The sequence below is a fragment of the Dipodomys merriami genome, unplaced genomic scaffold (assembly GCF_024711535.1).
Source record: "Dipodomys merriami isolate MVZ:Mamm:240054 unplaced genomic scaffold, mDipMer1.0.p SCAF_110, whole genome shotgun sequence".
Classification (NCBI taxonomy): domain Eukaryota; kingdom Metazoa; phylum Chordata; class Mammalia; order Rodentia; family Heteromyidae; genus Dipodomys; species Dipodomys merriami.
Genome location: NW_027202383.1, coordinates 910,896 through 928,660, shown reverse-complemented (window position 1 = coordinate 928,660; position 17,765 = coordinate 910,896). Strand labels below are relative to the sequence as shown.

General features: G+C 47.3%; 1 long non-coding RNA gene across 2 annotated transcripts; it reads right to left on the bottom strand.

The window, feature by feature from the left end:
• Positions 1-4,246: 4,246 nt before the first annotated feature.
• Positions 4,247-14,654, bottom strand: LOC138822464 (uncharacterized). 2 transcript variants are annotated; one of them, XR_011370468.1, is made up of 6 exons: positions 14,515-14,654; positions 6,766-6,941; positions 6,159-6,444; positions 4,825-4,881; positions 4,588-4,695; positions 4,247-4,324 (listed from the first exon to the last, which is right to left on the bottom strand). It is a non-coding gene; the product is annotated as an uncharacterized lncRNA (long non-coding RNA). The 2 variants fall into 2 exon arrangements; XR_011370469.1 differs by lacking the exon at positions 4,588-4,695.
• Positions 14,655-17,765: the final 3,111 nt, after the last annotated feature.

Here is a 17,765-nt window from a genome sequence, read left to right as displayed (position 1 = left end):
AGTAAGGGCCAGGTGGGCTTAAGTAACTCTGTCACCACTGCCCTCCCCAGCTTGCCTGGCAGGGTGGAGGGAGCTGCCCCATGAGGCTGACATGGCCACACCCTCAAGGCTTGGCCTCCGAAGCCATCACTGTCACCTCCTTCTCGGTACCTCGCTGCAGTGACAGTTGTCATCTCTGCCACAAGTGTCCCTGGGTGACTTCCTGCCATTTCCTGCATGAGTCATGGGTAAGTAAACTACTCTACTGGCAACCATTGGGCTTAGGGCCAAGTATCTTGAGTTTTTGTTCATCCACTGAAAAGTTACTGATTCCAGACACCAGTGGCTCATGCCTTTAATCCTAGCTACTCAGGAGGCAGAGATCTAACAATCATGGTTTGAAGCCAGCCTGGCAGGAAAGTCGGTGAGACGCATCTCCAATTAAGAAGCCAGAAGTAGAGCTGTGGCTCAAGTGGTAGACTGAGCAAAAATGCCCAGAGACAGGCCCTGAGTTCAATCGCAAGACAGACTGCACCCAAGTTGTTGAATCTGTCTCTATGTCAAGTATTTTGCTGCGAGTGGGGTGGACAAACAAAAGGAAAATTTGTAAGTCCTTGTTCTTTACGGAGGCCAGTGAGGCACGTGGCGTGCTGGGTCCCAGGACAATGAGGCAAGCACAGAGGAAGGAGCCATTGGGGAGCCTGAGCTTCCTGGGGTGATGTTGGCCTGGGCATTGCAGAGTGAATAGGAGCTGGTTAGAGGGAGAAGAGAGAAAGGCTCATGGACACAGTTAAGGGCAGGCTTGTGGTGCTGGGGAGGTGTTCCTCGGCGGGGTGTGAGGGTCTGTGAGAGGCCTGGGCACTGGGATGAGGAGTTGTTCTCTAGTCCCTCCTTTAGGGTGGCCGGTCAGGCAGGACTTAGCCACCAAGCCTGAGAGGAGCACAGAAAGAGGAAGAGCTGACCCCTGGTGTCTTCCTGTAGGACAAAACAATCACAGAGGCTGAGAAACCCACGCCCACCCCCACCCCCACCCTGTGCACCTCGCTGTGCCAGGCAATTCAGTGACAGCCATTCAGCCATGGGGCTGGTTTTGTTTCTGGGCCTTCAAGGCTCTGCTGGACACGGCCTACCACAGAGACTGGGGGCTTGGGAGCTTCCCCTGTGGGGCTGGAAAGTTTTCCATTGCCTTTTGGTTGAACTTTCCCTGCCTCCTTGTGTGTGTATGTGTGTGTGTGTGTCCGTGTACTAGAACTCAGGGCCTTACACACTCACTTGGCTTTTTCACCCAAGGCTGGTGATCTACCACTTGAGCCACAGCTCCATTTCCAGTTTTTTAGTGGTTAATTGAAGATAAGAGTTAATTGAAGATAAGACTTTCCCACCCATGCTGGCTTTGAACTGTGATTTTTCAGATCTCAGCTTCCTGAATAGCTAGGATTATAAGTGTGAGCCACCTACAGACTGCTGGCTTTTTCCTGCTATCTTATCCACAGATAATTTAAAATATTTCTTGCTGGATGCTAGTGGCCACATCTGTTATCCTAGCTAGGTTAACCAGCAAAAAGCTAGAAATGGTGTAGCCCACGTGGTAGAGCACTAGCCTTGAGTAAAAAAAGCCAGATGAGGATGCCAGGCCCCGAGTTCCAGCCCTAGCACCAGCTGGTAGATTTAGCTCTTCAAGGAGAAACCCTTAAATCCAGTGAGCAGCCAGCGTGTGTGACTGTCCTGTGTCCTCAGTCATCTTTGGAGGCAATGTCTTCCATCTCACCTCACAGATGAGGGAATGGGACCGAAGACTCCCAGAAGTGAGAGTCAGTCTGCAGCCCGGGAAGGTCAGCGCCGGCCGCCGTGTGTGCACGTACAGCAGCTCGTACAGCAGCTCGCGGTGCTTCTTAAGAGTTCTCCTTTACCCGTGTGCCTGCGCTGGAGTCAGCCGTAGGTTTCAGGGGGACACACACTGATGTCTTCTCTGGGTATCCTCAGGCCCCAGTGTAAGATGACGGGGGGGGGGGGTTAGGCTGTGGCTTGTCGAGATTTGACCCATAAAAGAACAAGAACTTAATCTGGGTAAACAGAGTTAACAGTGAGCCACACTCAGCCCCAAGTCTTTGTGCTCCCAAGTCTGGCCCCTTCTGTTACCCCAACTTTCACTTAATGGGCAGCTGGGGTCTCCCCAGACGGTTGGGGTGTGCTGAGTCAAGTGTGGGGGGAGGGGAGGGTAGAGAGTCGCCTTTGTCCCAGCGCTGGGTGGCAGCTGCCTTTCTCCTTCCCCATCTGCATCCACACCCGTGGAGCGGGACAGGGAGCGCAGGGATGGCCACACAGTGGTCCTGGGCGTCACTAGGGAAGCTCAGCGCCAGTCCACACCAGCGGGTGCCCTCGGGGACCGGAGGCGGTGAGCCACCCCGGCGGCCTCCACGCCCTGGTGAGCAAACCCACAGTACAAAACCCGCGTGTGCATGGCAGGAGCCCCAACCCACACCCCAGGCCGGCTGGGGGCTGAGCGGCCTGGCGGGTGCCTCATTCCCCTGGCAGCAGAGGGAAGACTGTGCCCACTCCAGCCATGGGTGGCACCGAGGGCAGCCGGGGCCCGGGCTGCACGCACGGAGCCTGTCCACCAGTGCCAAAGCCTGGCCTCGGAGGCCCCTCCCCAGGGCTGCCTCGGTGGGGTGCTCCCTTCTTGTTCTGTTCCTCAGCAAATGTTTCCTGTGCCCCAGTGGAGACTGTAGTAGGAAGAATGGGGGCTTCTAGAATCAAGCAGACCTCTCGTGTGGGTCTCAGGTGGCTCAACATAAATCCAGCGAGCCTCAGCGTCCTCTGTGGGGCAGGACCCAAAGGTGGCTGCAAGTGTGAAGAGGGAGAGGAGGTGGCACACACAGCGTGCCCCTGCGTGCCAGCCGCAGGCTAGACCCGGCCGGGCAGCAGGCTAGACCCGGACCTGGCTGGGCAGCAGGCTAGACCCGGCCGGGCAGCAGGCTAGACCCGGCCGGGCAGCAGGCTAGACCCGGCCGGGCAGCAGGCTAGACCCGGCCGGGCAGCAGGCTAGACCCGGCCGGGCAGCAGGCTAGACCCGGCCGGGCAGGAGGCTAGACCCGGCCGGGCAGGAGGCTGACGGAGCGCGGACGGGTGGGGGCAGCTCTCTGCTCACTCCGAGCAGCTCCCCTGGTCTCTGGGGTGCAGAGCCTGGCTAGATCATCAAGTCTGTGAGGAGACATGTTCAGAGCCATGAGAGAGAAGAGCTGGTGCTTGGAAGGACCCTGGCAAGGGACTTGGAGAAGCTTCTAGAAAGCATTTCAGTTGTGTTTAGACAGAAAGTGGGTGGAGCGGGGGCAAGAGACAGTGTTAATGCAATAGCAGAAACACAAAGTGCTGACGTGGGTTGGAGGGATGGTGAGTAGACCAAGCAAGACCAGGTAAGTGCTTCTGACAGGCAGACAAGTGTGTGGGGGAGGGAGGGCAGGCGGGGAGGGGAGGGGGGGGAGAAGGGGAGGTGTAATGAGTACCCTGTCCATGGTGCTAATGTTGCTTTGATGACTTCTGAACCCAGGTGTTAGAGTTGAATTTAGGAAGATTGTTCTCTGAGTCCAAGAATGTAACGATATATAAATATACAGTGTGAAACTGACGGGGGCCAGGAAAAGGGGTGTGTGTGTGTGTGTGTGTGTGTGTGTGTGTGTGTGTGTGTGTGTGTGTGTGTGTGTGTGTGTGTGCATGTGTACAGAAACTTGGTTATAGAAAGGTGTGATAAATCCCCAAGGATAAGACGCATGCTCCAGTGAACAGAACTGAAGCACTTAGCTCTATACGCATGATTAATGCAGTTACATCCCTACAGGGGGTAGAGTTTATAGGAATGCAAAACCTAAATGATACCAAAAACCCATAAATCATTAGATGAAAATTTACAAGATTACATTAGTGACCAGGGCATAGACAAAATGTATTTAGGCACTGAAAGAAAAATCCATAGGCTTAAAAAAAAATCACATTTGGGCTGGGAAAGTGGTTCAGTGGTAGAGCGCTTGCCCTGCATACACGAGGCCCTGGGTTCGATTCCTCAGCACCACATAAGCAGAAAAAGATGGAAGTGGTGCAGTGGCTCAAGTGGTAGAGCGCTAGCCTTGAGCTGAAGAGCTGTCCACGCCTGGGCACAGGCCCCACAACTGGCAAAAAAAAAAAAAATCACATTTGACGACAGCTGAAATTAGAACTTTCGCATGAGAAAAGACACCACACACGAAGTCAAACATTTGAGTATCAAATAGGAGGAAATGTGTGCAAACACAGAAAGGGTTGATGGAAGATGATATTCAGGAGGATTGCTAGCAAGATGGTTGAAGAACTCCTGCAGAACAAAGAAAGAACAAAAGGGCAGCACATTAGAACAGGTCATTTTCAGAGGAAGAACCCTAAATGAGCACATGCAATTAGAATTAGCAGTTGAAAAATGCAAACTAAAATGACAAGGTACCACATTCACCCATCCAATTAGCAAAAATTAGGGAAACTGTAAGTGTCAGTAAGGTTGAAGGCCACAGGCTCTGTCCCACACCAAGCAGGGGTGAATCAGCACCGATGAATGGCCAGTCATGCTGAAAGCATGCCTACCTGTGACCCCTAGATAAATGCTTGATCCTGAGCACACAAGTGACAGGAAGAAGAAACTGGAAACCTGTACAACCATCAGTCACATCGCAAAATGTCTGTGCAGTGAATCTGAGCAGAAATGAACAGACCTCAAAATGTGTTGTCAAGGAAAGCTTCAAGGTATAGCTCAAAAAGAGGGTGATACCACTTGTATACATATTAAAGCACTCAAAACAGGTGGGGTGAAGTGGTGCCTACCTGTAAACCTAGCTATTTAGGAGGCAGAGCTCAGGAGGATGGTGGTTGGAGGCCAGCCTGGGGGAGAAAAGTTAGTAAGACCTCCATTTCACCCAACAAGCTGGGCATGGTAGGTCATTCCAGTGGGCCCAGCTAAAGGAAGGGATAGGGAGAAGTATTGTGGTCCAGGATAGCCAACACAAAAACCAAAGCAAAAAGGGGTGCACCTGGAGGAGTAGAGGGTCTGCTTAATAAGCACGAGGCCCTGAGGGCAAACCTCAGCACCACTGAATAATGTGAATGAATGAATGAATGAATGAGCTACACATCTTAAACCAATGCTGTGTATTTTGTAAACACACACACACACACACACACACACACACACACACACACACACACTTCCACAACTCACCATAGACAGGCAGAAGGCATCGAGCATAGGGTAACTTGAGCTACTCTGAGCCAGGGGCTACACTGTAAAATAGGGTACCCAGACCCCTAATGGCATGGTTTGCCCTCCTGCCCCCGAGTGCCTTCATCCCCAGTGACCACACTTGTGACTATCGTACAAAGAGTTGTCTTCACAGGGTCCTGGTGAGCCCAGATCAATATGGAGAGCCAGAACTAGGCTGGAGAACCTTCTAGAAGGGGGCCAAGGAGAGAGGAGAGGCCAGGGAAAGGAGGATCTGACATGGATCCAGCTCTCCCTCTGGCTTTAGGCTCCTCACCCAGTCTATCTCACTTAATCCTCAAGATGGGGACATTAAGGCGCGGGCGTGGCTGTCCCGGGGACAGCTGGCGTGACCTCTGCCCCGGCCGCTGACCAGCCTCGGAGGAGACCCTGGGACTCTAAGCGCCCAAGGCAGCTCGCCCCAGGTGCCCACAGCCTAAGACTCGGGCAGGGGGGTGGCCGGGTGGCCGCCTGTGGGGAGCACTGTATTTTTAGTCATTTTGTCATTGAGAGCAGGATGGAAGGATGAGAAACCACAGGGGCTGGCACAGGCCTTGGGGATGAACTCACCAGCCCAAAACAGGTGGAGCCAGGCCAGACTGCTGCCCGCCCACAGGCATGGCTGCCGCCGCTTCTCTCTTTCTCCTGTCCTTCCTTCCTTCCTTCCTTCCTTCCTTCCTTCCTTCCTTCCTTCCTTCCTTCCTTCCTTCCTTCCTTCCTTCCTTCCTTCTTCCTTTTCCCTCTCTTCTCCCCTCCCTCTTTCCCTCCCTCCTTTCTTTCCTCCCTTCCTTCCTTTCTTCATTCCCTCCTTCTCTCCCCCTCCCTCCCTCCTTCCCTCCTCTTCTTCCTCCTCCTCCCTCCCTTCCCTCTGATCTGTCTGTCTGCCTGCATTTAGTTGAACCTGGCGAGGAGGTGGGGTCCACCCATAATGTCTGTGGGTAGCTCGGTCCGGAGTTGTGTGCATGCTCCTGCGTGCGTGCGTGCGTGCGGCCAGGTTTTTCTCTCTGTCATCCGTGGCTTCTCTTTCCAGCAGCGGGGAGGCTGGGAGGTGCCAGCAGGGGTAGGCTCTGCCAGGAGGAGGCATGGAGCAGCGCCACTTCCTTCTGGATGGGTCTGGACAGGTCTGGATGAATCACAGATTCTCAATCCATATGCGGGCCCCATTTGCTCCGAAAATTCTCTTCCATCTGCTGGAGGAGAGTGCAGGGCAAATCAATCAGGGGTGCAGGGTGGAGCCCCCTGAAATGAAGGGCTCTGCGGCCCCAGTGCCTCTTGGATGTCAGAGCCACAATCGCCACACAGCCAGGAGAGACTCCGCTGAGCTCCGGCCCAGCCCCTCCCCGCACGCGGCCTCCTCTCTGTGGTCCTTGGCCAATAAACACGTGGCAAGCAAGTGTTCGGATCAATGACCTCAAGCTCTCCCTGTGAGAGGACCCATCGGGCCTGCCCCTCACCAGCTGTTTGAGCCCCGCTCCTTCCCCCACCCCCTCTTCCCCTCCTTGTCAGGCCTGGAACTCTGTCAGTGCATGTGGAAGAGGCTCTTCTGTCTTCCATCTTGGTGTTCCTGCCAGCCTCTGTCCCTTCCCAGCCAGGGGTCTCCGGTGAGTCCGGTGGCTTCCTCCCGCTGGGATTTGTGGCTGCGATTTCCTCCTACCTCACCTGACCCAAGAACCGGAATTGAACCCTGGGGGTAAAGAAGAAGCTGTTGGGGCAACAACTTGGCTTGAAGTTACATGGACGCAGGGTAGACTGGGGATGACGGATTCAGTGAACAAGAGCCCGGAGCGAATGGGCAACTGTGCCAAGAACACTTCAAACACTTCTTTCTTTTTGTGATCTCCTCCTTCACTTGTCCTAGGATTTACCTGCTGAGCCAGGTGGCTCACACCTGTCATCCTAGCGACTCAGGAGGCTGAGCTCTGAGGATCACAGTTCAAAGCCAGTCCAAGCAGAAAAGATTGTGAGACTTTTTTTTTTCTTTTTTTTTTCTGATTGTGGGGCCTGAACTCTGGGCGCTGTCCCTCAGCTCTTCAGCTCAAGGCAAGCGTTCTACCACTTCAGCCACAGCGCCACTTCCAGCTTTTTCAGCTTATGTGGTGCTGAGGAATCGAACCCAGGGCCTCATGCATGCAAGGCAAGCACTCTACCATTGAGCCATCTTCCCAGCTCCTATTTTATATTTTTAATTGTCCTACTGGACTGGACATTTCTATTTACTTTTCTTCTCATAGCTTGTCATCTATTAGATTCTTTTAGCATCCTGTTTTTCCCTCCCGTATTCATTTGGAAGTTGCATATTATTTCAACTTATTTAAAGGTTAACTTTGAAATTACAGCACACACTCTTAGCCTAACCACTTCTAACAGTAAGCAATATTATTTCCTACCCCCTTTAACCATAATTACTCCTCTCTTATTTAAAACCATGCAGGACACTATGATCGTTGTCTAATATAGTCTAGATTTATCAGTTTTCCTCTTCCCTCCTCCTCCTTCTTTCTTCTTTCTTGTGCCAGTCCTAGGGCTGGAACTCAGGTCCTAGGTACTGTCCCTGAAATTTGTGCTCAAAGCTAGTTCTCTTCTACTTTGAGCCATAGCTCCATTTCCAGCTCTTTTGGTGATTCATTGGAGATAAGAGTCTCACAGACTTTCCTGTTTGGGCTAGCCCTGAACTATGATCTGCAGATCTCAGCTCCCTGAGTATCTAGGATTACAGGCATAAGCCACCAGTGCAGGGCTCCTCATTTCTTCTTTAACTGCAGCTTGTCTCATTAGGATTCTTTGGGTTGATAAGTGGGATTTAGGTCTTGGAAACAAAGCCTCTCAATGCAGTTTTCCCTTTTTTGGTTTTGTTTTGATTTAGATTCTGAAATGAGGGTTTCACTATATAACTACACTGGTCTGGAACTCACAACTTCACAAACTCAAACTTTGATTTAGATTCTGAAATGAGGGTTTCACTATATAACTACACTGGTCTGGAACTCACACCTTCACAAACTCAAACTTGTGATCCTCCTATACCAGTCTCCCTACTGCTAGGATTCTAGGTATGTGCCATTATCTCTGGCTTGCTTCTTATTCTTTTTCTTCTCTTTTTCTTTTTCTTTTTTTTGTCAGTCATGGGGCTTGAACTCTGGGCCTGGGCGCTGTCCCTCAGCTCTTCAGCTCAGGGCGAGCGCTCTACCACTTGAGCTACAGCGCCACTTCCTTGCTTCTTATTCTTGAGAGACCTTTTGTGGCTTGAAGTTTGTGGAATAAAAGTCAACAAGAATTTCAGCATATTGAATTCCTCTGTGTCTTCTGTTGCTGTTCAGAGACATCAGCTGTCAGTCTCACTATTATCTGGTGGGTTCTTCTCTCTGGCTGTATCTAAAAGAATCAATTTCTGGGGTCTAGCTAGAGTTTCACAGTGACATATCATTTTATTTGTAGAGTGTAGCATGCATTGTGATTTTTTTTTTAATTTGTGGATTGTATCTTAGATCCTGAAAATCTCAGCTGTTATCTCTTCCAGGATGGACTCTGCCATATTTTCTTTCTCTTTTCTTTCTAGGATTCCAATCATATATTTATTGGACTTAATAAAATTACCTTTGTCTCTTGCTTTTCCTCCCAAATCTTCCATCTTTTAGTCTTGTGTAGCATCGTATGAGCTGCACTCTGGAATTTCTTCCAATTTATATTACAATCCACCATGACTGCTTCCCCTGTGCTCAGCCTGCTGTGAAAGCCATCCTCTTCTAGTTTGCATTGCACTTATTCTATCTGGATACTTCTAGTTGTTTAGTTTTGTTTGCCAGTCCTGACGCTTGAACTCAAGGCCTGGGCACTGTCCCTGAACTTTCTTTGCTCAAGACTACGCTCCGCCATTTGAGCCACAGCACCACTTCTGGATTTTTCTGTGTATGTGGTACTGAAGAATTGAACCCAGGGCTGCATGCATGCTAGGCAGGCACTCTACCACTAAGCCACCTTCCTAGCCTCTACTTGTTATTTATACATGTATTAAGTTGTTTCAAATTGTCTATGCAACTTGATAGATTTCTACTTTCTGAACTCTTTTTTTTTCCATTGCTGGAGATTGAACCCTATGTAACTTTTGATAGATACCATGATGTTCTGTCTCAGCAGAGATCCATGAGAAATGGGACCAAGCAGCCATGGTCTTACCTGAGCTAGTTAAGCCCTCCTTTGAAGTGGGTTTTCTCAGCAATGGGATATGACCCACATGAAAAATAAAGGAGAGGTTTGACTTCAGAAAATCATTACTGAGCTGTTCCATACCTCATACCATGTTAAGACCATAGACAGTACAGAGGGAAGAATCACACTTCCTGACGTCAAGCAGCCTTCACATGAAGATGCCAGTGGTTAACAGACAGGCCAGGAATGATGTGCATCATACCTATAATCTCAGCTGTTTGGGAGGCAGAGGCAGGAGTTCAAAGCCAGCCCCAGAAAACTAGTGAGATCCTGTCCCCAAAACAAAATAAAAACAATTGGTAGAGTGCTTGCCTAGCAGACAGTTGGCCCTGGGGTTCAATTCCTAGCATGAGGAGAAAAATTAAAGAGCAGAAGAGTCACTGATGAAAGCCACGTGAAGGCTATATGAAATTTCTCTACGTTAATTCTGAATGTCAAGTACGGGGCTAAACTTCTCCTTGCTTTCATTATTTTTAGTTGAGAATGTTATAATTACACAAAAATTGCAATAGTAATTATTTAAATTGTTTCACTCTCTTGTGCTATAAGAATTTTAATTCACCATCCTTTCTACCTATGCATAGAAAGAATAAAAGAGAACTATGAAAGCATGATATCGATCAAGATGCTTTGTATTATTCATAGACTGATGTGTACAACTACTTAAAATTATATATATATATATATATATATGTATGTATATGTATATGTATAAACATACTGGCTCCTGGAGGCTGGGTGATGGAGAGAAAGTTACCAGGCATACATAAGATGCAGTTGGATAAAAGAACTACAGTCCAATGTTCTGTATAGCAAATAGGGTAACTATGGTAAGCAACTATTAATTTATATTTAAAAATAGCCAGTGGAGAGCTTGGGTGTGGCTCAAGTGGTTAAATGCTTGCCAAGCAAGTAGGAGGCCCTGAGTTTAATCCCCAGTGCTGCCTAGATAGATAGGTAGATAGATAATAAAAAAAAAAAAAAAAAAGAAAGGGAGCCTGGGATGTGGCTTAGTGGTAGAGTGCTGGCCTAGCATGCATGAAGCCCTGGGTTCCATTCCTCAGTACCACATACACAGAAAAAGCCAGAAATGGTGCTGTGGCTCAGTGAAAGAGCGCTTGCCTTGAGCGCAGAGAGGCCCAAGGACAGTGCCCAGGCCCTGAGTTCAAGCCCCAGGGCTGGCAAAATAAATAAATAACTAAATAACTAATTAAATAAGGAAAGGATTTGGCATGTTCCCAACATAAAGGTACAATATATGTCTAAGGGAGTGGATCTGATTGTTGTATGATCATTGTACACTGCAGGTCTGTATTGAAATGGTATACTGTTTGCCTTTGCCATTAATACCTACAATTATTGTGTACTGATTAAAGTATTTGGGGTTGAAATGATTATTTATCTTATGAATACTTACTATTAAAAGACCTTACTTGATTTTCTGTCTTTGGAAAGGTAAGGGGGGGGTCGCAGAAATGGAGGGACAAGACAGGTGCCGGTGGTCACACCTGTAATCCCAGCTACTCTGGAGACTGAGATCTGAGGATGATGGTTCAAAGCCAGCCCAGGCAGGAAAGTCCATGAGACTCTCATCTCCAGTGAACCACTCAGAAAACCGGAAGTGGCACTGTGGCTCAAGTGATATAGTGCTCGCCTTGAGCTGAAGAGCTGAGGCCCAGAGTTCAAGCCCCATGACAAAAGAAAGGAAGGAAGGAAGGAAGGAAGGAAGGAAGGAAGGAAGGAAGGAAGGAAGGAAGGAAGGAAGGAAGGAAGGAATGGAGGAGGGACAAAGAGTGAACAAAAGCATCCGTGATATTCACTGGACACTATGCTGAAAATGAACTCTACAGCTTGTGAGTGGGGATGGGAGGGAAAAACTGGAAGAGAGCGAAGGAAGGGGTGACACTGTCCAAAAAGAGATGTACTCTTTACCTGACTGATGTAACTGTCACCCCTCCGTACATCACCTTGATAGTTAACAATGAAACATTTTTTTAAAACATTTTAAAGAAAAAATGAGCAGTAGAGCAAGGGGCAGGGTTTGTCACCACCTTCTGGAGGGGCTGGTGGTGGGCAGGGAGCAGGTGCAGGGGGGGCCATCTGGGCAGAGGTGGCCTGGGCCCCGGCCACAGGGAGCTCAGGGACCCGGAGCAGGGGCTCCGTGGGCACCATGGTGGCTGGCTATGGCTGACCTGTGTGGCATGTGACCCCAGGCATGTGGTAAGAGGCCAGCTAGGTGCAGAGAGGGCGCACAGGGCTTAGGGGCTCCCACAGGAGGCGGCAGCTGTCCATTACTTCCAGCAGCAATTCTAAGGGAGGATCACTGGCTACAGTCAAAATGGCGGCTTCTTAGGAGAAAGGAAAATTCTGGCTGCTTCTAGCACCTTCCAAGATTGAACAGGATCCACCTTTTGGTTGGAGATCAACACCGAGACCAAGGCTTCTAAATGACTGCCTTGAAAAGGACATCTGCCCCCTCCCCCTGCCCGAGGATTATGTTCTGCTTTAAGTGACAATTGCTGAGGGAGTTAGCTCTTGAGTGTGCCTGTAATAACTCCCACAGGGTCCTGGCTGTGAACGCCACCATGTTCCTACTTCACAGCTGTCCAGGAAGCCCGGGGCTGTGCGGCTTCCTGAGGCTCAGCCCAGTCACTCACACACACACACACACACACACACACACACACACACACACACACACACACACACACACACACACACACACACACACACACACACACACACACACACACACACACACACACACACACACACACACACACACGGCTGTGGAGGAAGGACAGGATGGGGGACAGAGAGCAGGCAACACATTTGCACATTGGGGATTCCTGTTTGTTATTTTCCATCTGTGTTTCTTTCCAGACTCACCCTAGGGAATAAATCTCAGATGACATCAGCCAGTCAGGGGCGTCTGCCTGCTCAGCCGTTCTCTAGGGAAGGGGCATTTGATTAATTGAATTCTATGGTTTCAATTGAGTTAGTACAGTGACAAAGGATGGCTGGGCCAGAGATGAAAACATTAAAAGGATGCACTTAACATCAACGCTCTGCAACAGCATTCACTCTTTCTGGAGAATTCAAGAAGAATCCAGAAGCTAGCAAGGCCTGGCTCTCCATAACGGGCATCTGATTTCATTGGTGGGGTTTTGGACATGTGAGGTTCTGGAGTTCAAGGGCCTTGGCAGTTTTAGCTCAGACCTTCCTGTGGCAACTCGATCAGGACTATCAGATTAGCAGAGTCAAATGCAAATATAACCAGCGAAATAGGAATTTCATACATACAATAAGGATTAAAATATGAATAACTTCTAGCAGAAAGATATCCCTGTAAATAGCCATTTTTGCCTGAAATTTGAATTTTATTGGGCTTCCAGTATTTTACCTGACAACCCAGTCTCAATTGGCTACAACTTAAAGCACAGATTCTAGCATTTGGTTCCCCAGGATTTATCTCTTTCTGTTTTCTTTTTCCTCCTCTGGAAATCTTATTTCCAATTCACAATTTCCTTATTTGTACAGCTCCATTTCTAGATAAGTTCAAATGCCTCATATGCATTACTTTTCATTTTGTTTTCTTGCTCATAGGAGTTTTTAAACTTGCTTTCCTTTTCCAATTGTTCATAGTCCTTTATTCATAATTGTCAAAAAGTAGAAAAGCTGGACGCCAATGGCACACTCTAGTAATCCTAGCTACTCAGGAGGCTGAGATCTGAGGATCACAGTTCAAAGCCAGCTCGAGCAGGAAAATCCATTAGACTTTTATCTCGAATTAACCATCAGAAAGCAGGAAGTGGTACTGTGGCTCAAAGTGATAGTGCACTAGCCTTGCATGAAAAGCTCAAGGACAGCACCCAAGCCCTGAGTTCAAGTCCTATGATTGACCCCAAAAAGGGTAGAAAATAACTTAAATGTCCTTTAACTACATAAACCGTGACACATTAACATAATAATGGAAGGCTAGTCTGACATACAAAGAAATGAGCTGTAAATTAAAGACAACAACATAAATACGAAATGTGTTTAATGCTTTCATCCTAAGTGTCATGTCTAGATTGTTATTCCTGGGTTCCTAAGGCAGGTAGGGCTTCTCTTTGCTTTGAATATCCTTAGTATCTATCTGGATGCACTCTTCAATGCAGGAAGGCTCTTAGTGCTTTTCCTGCCAGATTCACACAGCAGTGTCTGCTCTACCTCATGTGGGACAAGGAGAACTGTGCCTCCTCCGACTGTGACCCCTAGATTGCAGCAGGAACTTCCATACTCTGCTATACTCCACTCCTGGCCACAGATGATCCAAGACAGCCAATCAGCTCCTCCTTTAGTCTTCTAAAAATAACTCATCATGTCTAAGACCAAGCCCAAACACACCCAGATCTGTACTGAGCATTGAGCCAAGATCACTATTGTTGTTGAGAACAACCACTAGTTCTATCTGTTAGAATTTCTAGTTCAGATGGCCACATCCCAGAGACACCCACCCCCATGGGACTGGTAGACAATTTCACTGCACAAAGGACTAGAAAGGACTGAGCCCTCAGCACAGCTCAGCCACGAGCTCCCTGCAGCACAGGACCCATCAGCTCCACAGATCGCTAATTCTATACACATCTCTGCAGCCTTGAGGTTACCTTGGTTGCTTTTAGATAAACGATGATCACCATGGTAGAGACAATGGCCATGGCAGCCATGATTGGGATGGATGGTTCAATTAAGGGCACATCCAGTGCAAATAATCTATCATCACTGACACCAATACCAAAGAATTCTGATTCTTCCCTAGAACATAGATATAGTTACTAGGGCTTGAACTCAGGTGAGCTCTTACTTTGCTTTTTTACTCAAAGCTGGCACCCTAACACTTGAGCCACAACTCCACTTCTGGCTTTTGGCTGATTACCTGGAGATAAGAATATCAGGAATTTTTCTGCCTGGGCTGGCTTGTGTAAGGCATATTAAATAGGTAGGTTTCATTAGGTAAACGATGAGGAGAACACTATGCACTATTCAGGCAGGAAAAGAAGTTTACTTACCGAACTGCTGCCCCCGCCATGCATGGTGGAGAAGCATGGCTGAAAAGGAAAGGGGTGGGGGGGCAGAGTGGGGGGGCAACCCAACCCAAACCCAACCCATTCCTGGGCCAGGACTTATCTAGGCCAGGGACAGGAAGAGGTGTGGCCAGGTGGGGGAAAGGTGTGGCCACACTGGATCCAGATGTGACCTCAGGGTCCAGGACCCTCCTAAGGTCAGAGGGGAGGCGTGTGACTAGAGGTGACTCAGGTTGTGACGCAACAGGTAGGGAAGGTGACTGCTTCCAGGTCTGCCAGTTACCTAGGTGACTGATACTGGGTGGAGACTTAGCCAAGAGGGAGGGAGGTGTCCCTGTTCAGACCTTAAAGGTTGGAATGAGGTTCCTTAGATCTTAGCATCCCAAGTAGCTAGAGTTACAGGCATGAGGCACCAGTACTGAGCTTAGAGCGATTTTCTTATAAATCAAGTGTCTTCATGTGTTCTAAAGTTTTGTAAAAATGTGTGAGACTTGAGAAATAACTATAATCTAAAATATTTAAAGACTAGAATAAAATCAAGATGTTAAATTTTTAAGTATAGCATTATGTCAACTAGTCATCCACAGGTTTATTTATAATTTATATAACATATTCCTAATCTTATTAAGATTAAATGGCAAGAACTAAACATTCTTAGTAATACTCAAAACGAAGTGCCTAATGTAGCTTTCTAGAAAACACTGTTAAGAGAATGGGAAGAGATGTGACAGACTGAGAAAAATTCACAAAAGACACGTGTGCTAAAGACTGTGGTCCAACATATACAAAGAACTCATACAACTTAATGAATGAACAGCTTAATGAAACAAACTGACCGGAACAGACATCTTGTCAAAGAAGCTGTGCAGAAGGATACAAAATAAACCCACAAAAATCAGTTGCCTTCCTGTACACTGACAATGTACAAGAAGAGAGGGAAATAAAGGGAGCAACCCCATTCACAATAACCTCCCAAAAAATAAAATATTTAAGAATTAACCTAACCAAAGATGTAAAAGAACTATTTAATGAGAACTATAAAAAGTTAAAGAAAGAAATTGCAGAAGACACTAGGAAATGGAAAGACCTCCCATGCTCCTGGATAGGCCGACTTAATATAGTAAAGATGGTAATACTTCCAAAACTAATATACAAATTCAACACAATTCCTATTAAAATCCCAATGACGTACATCACTGAAATACAGAAAACAGTCCAAAAATTCATATGGAACAACAAAAGACCTAGAATAGCCAAAACAATTCTAGGGGATAAAGACAATATGGGAGGGCTATCCATGCTGAACTTCAAACTCTACTACAGAGCTATAATAACAAAGACAGCAAGGTACTGGCACAAAAACAGACCCGAAGACCAATGGAACAGAATAGAAGATCCAGAAATAAATCCACAGGCCTACAGCCAGCTGATATTCGACAAAGGAGCCAAAGACATACAATGGAAGAAACACAGCCTCTTCAACCGCTGGTGCTGGGAAAACTGGGCAGCCACATGCAGAAAACTAAAAGTGGACCCCAGCCTATCACCATGCACCAACATCAACTCAAAATGGATTAAAGACCTTAACATTAAATCTGAATCTCTGAAACTACTGCAGGACAGAGTAGGAGAGACACTTGAACTAATAGGCACAGGAAGGAACTTCCTGAACAGAGTCCCAGGGTCACAACACATTGGAGAGAGACTCGACAAATGGGACTACCTTAAAATAAAAAGCTTCTGCACAGATAAAGCTATCGCAACTAAGCTAGAAAGACAACCAACTAATTGGGAAAAAATATTTACCAGCAATATATCAGACAAGGGGTTAACATCCTGTATATACAGGGAACTCAAGAAACTAATCCCTCCCAAACCTAACAAACCAATTACTAAATGGGCAAGGGAACTAAAGAGGGACTTCTCAAATGAAGGAATAAAAATGGCAAAGAAACACATGAGGAAATGTTCATCATCCCTGATGGTGAAGGAAATGCAAATAAAGACAACCCTGAGATACCACCTTACCCCAGTCAGAATGGCCCACATCCACAAATCAGCCAACGACAAATGCTGGAGGGGATTTGGAGAAAGAGGAACCCTATTACACTGCTGGTGGGAATGTACACTTACACAACCACTTTGGAAAGCAGTCTGGAGGGTCCTTAGAAAGCTAAAGATTGACCTCCCTTACGACCCAGTCATACCACTTCTAGGCATCTACCCTGAACAACAGGAACCAATATACAAGGACACGTGCACCTCCATGTTTATTGCAGCACTGTTCACAATAGCTAGGATATGGAAACAACCCAGATGCCCCACCACAGATGAATGGATCCAAAAATTGTGGTATCTATACACAATGGAATATTATGCAGCCATTAGAAATGACAAAATAATGGCATTTGCAGGGAAATGGATGGAGCTAGAAGGAATCATGTTGAGCGAGGTAAGCCAAGAATGAAGAGACAAACAGTACATGGTCTCCCTGATAAGTGGATGCTAAATCCAAAATATTAGGTGATACGACAAAACTAACAGGACTTAAGAAACAAAGAACTCCCACTCATCTGGTTGAACCACTACTAAATATCCCCACGCTGCTGATCACATATATGGTGTATAACATGTGAACACCGTTATATGTTACAGACTGTGATAGACAATTCGCTCCAGGAAAGTTAGAATGAACTTGTGACTTTAAATGAGCATCATTATTCCACAATATTGTGAAATTCCGGAAATTATGTAATCACTTAATCACAATAAAAAAAAAAAGAACCTCTGGGAAGGGAGGGAAGGAGGGGATGGTAGGGGGAAAACAATGGAAGGAGTAACAATGTTCAAGAGGAAGTGTACTCATTACCTCACTCATGTAACTGTAACCCTCTATATAGTATCTTTACAATAAAAAAAAAAAGCTGTGCGGATGCAGCAGCTTGGAAAAAGATGATCAACACCAGGTATTATCAAGAGAAATTAAAACAGCAACCAGATACCACTGCACAGGCAGTAGAAAGGCCGTAATCTACACACCAACACCAAGTGCCGTGAGGATGTGGAGCCACCGGAACTCTCTCCTGAGTTGCTGGTGGAGATCCAAAATGGTTCAGTCACTTTGGAAAAGACAATTTGACCACTTACAAAATGAAACAAGTTTGTTGTTGTTGTTTTTACCATATTGCCCAGTAATTAAGCTTTGGGGCACTGGCCCAAACAAGTTGAAAAGCTGA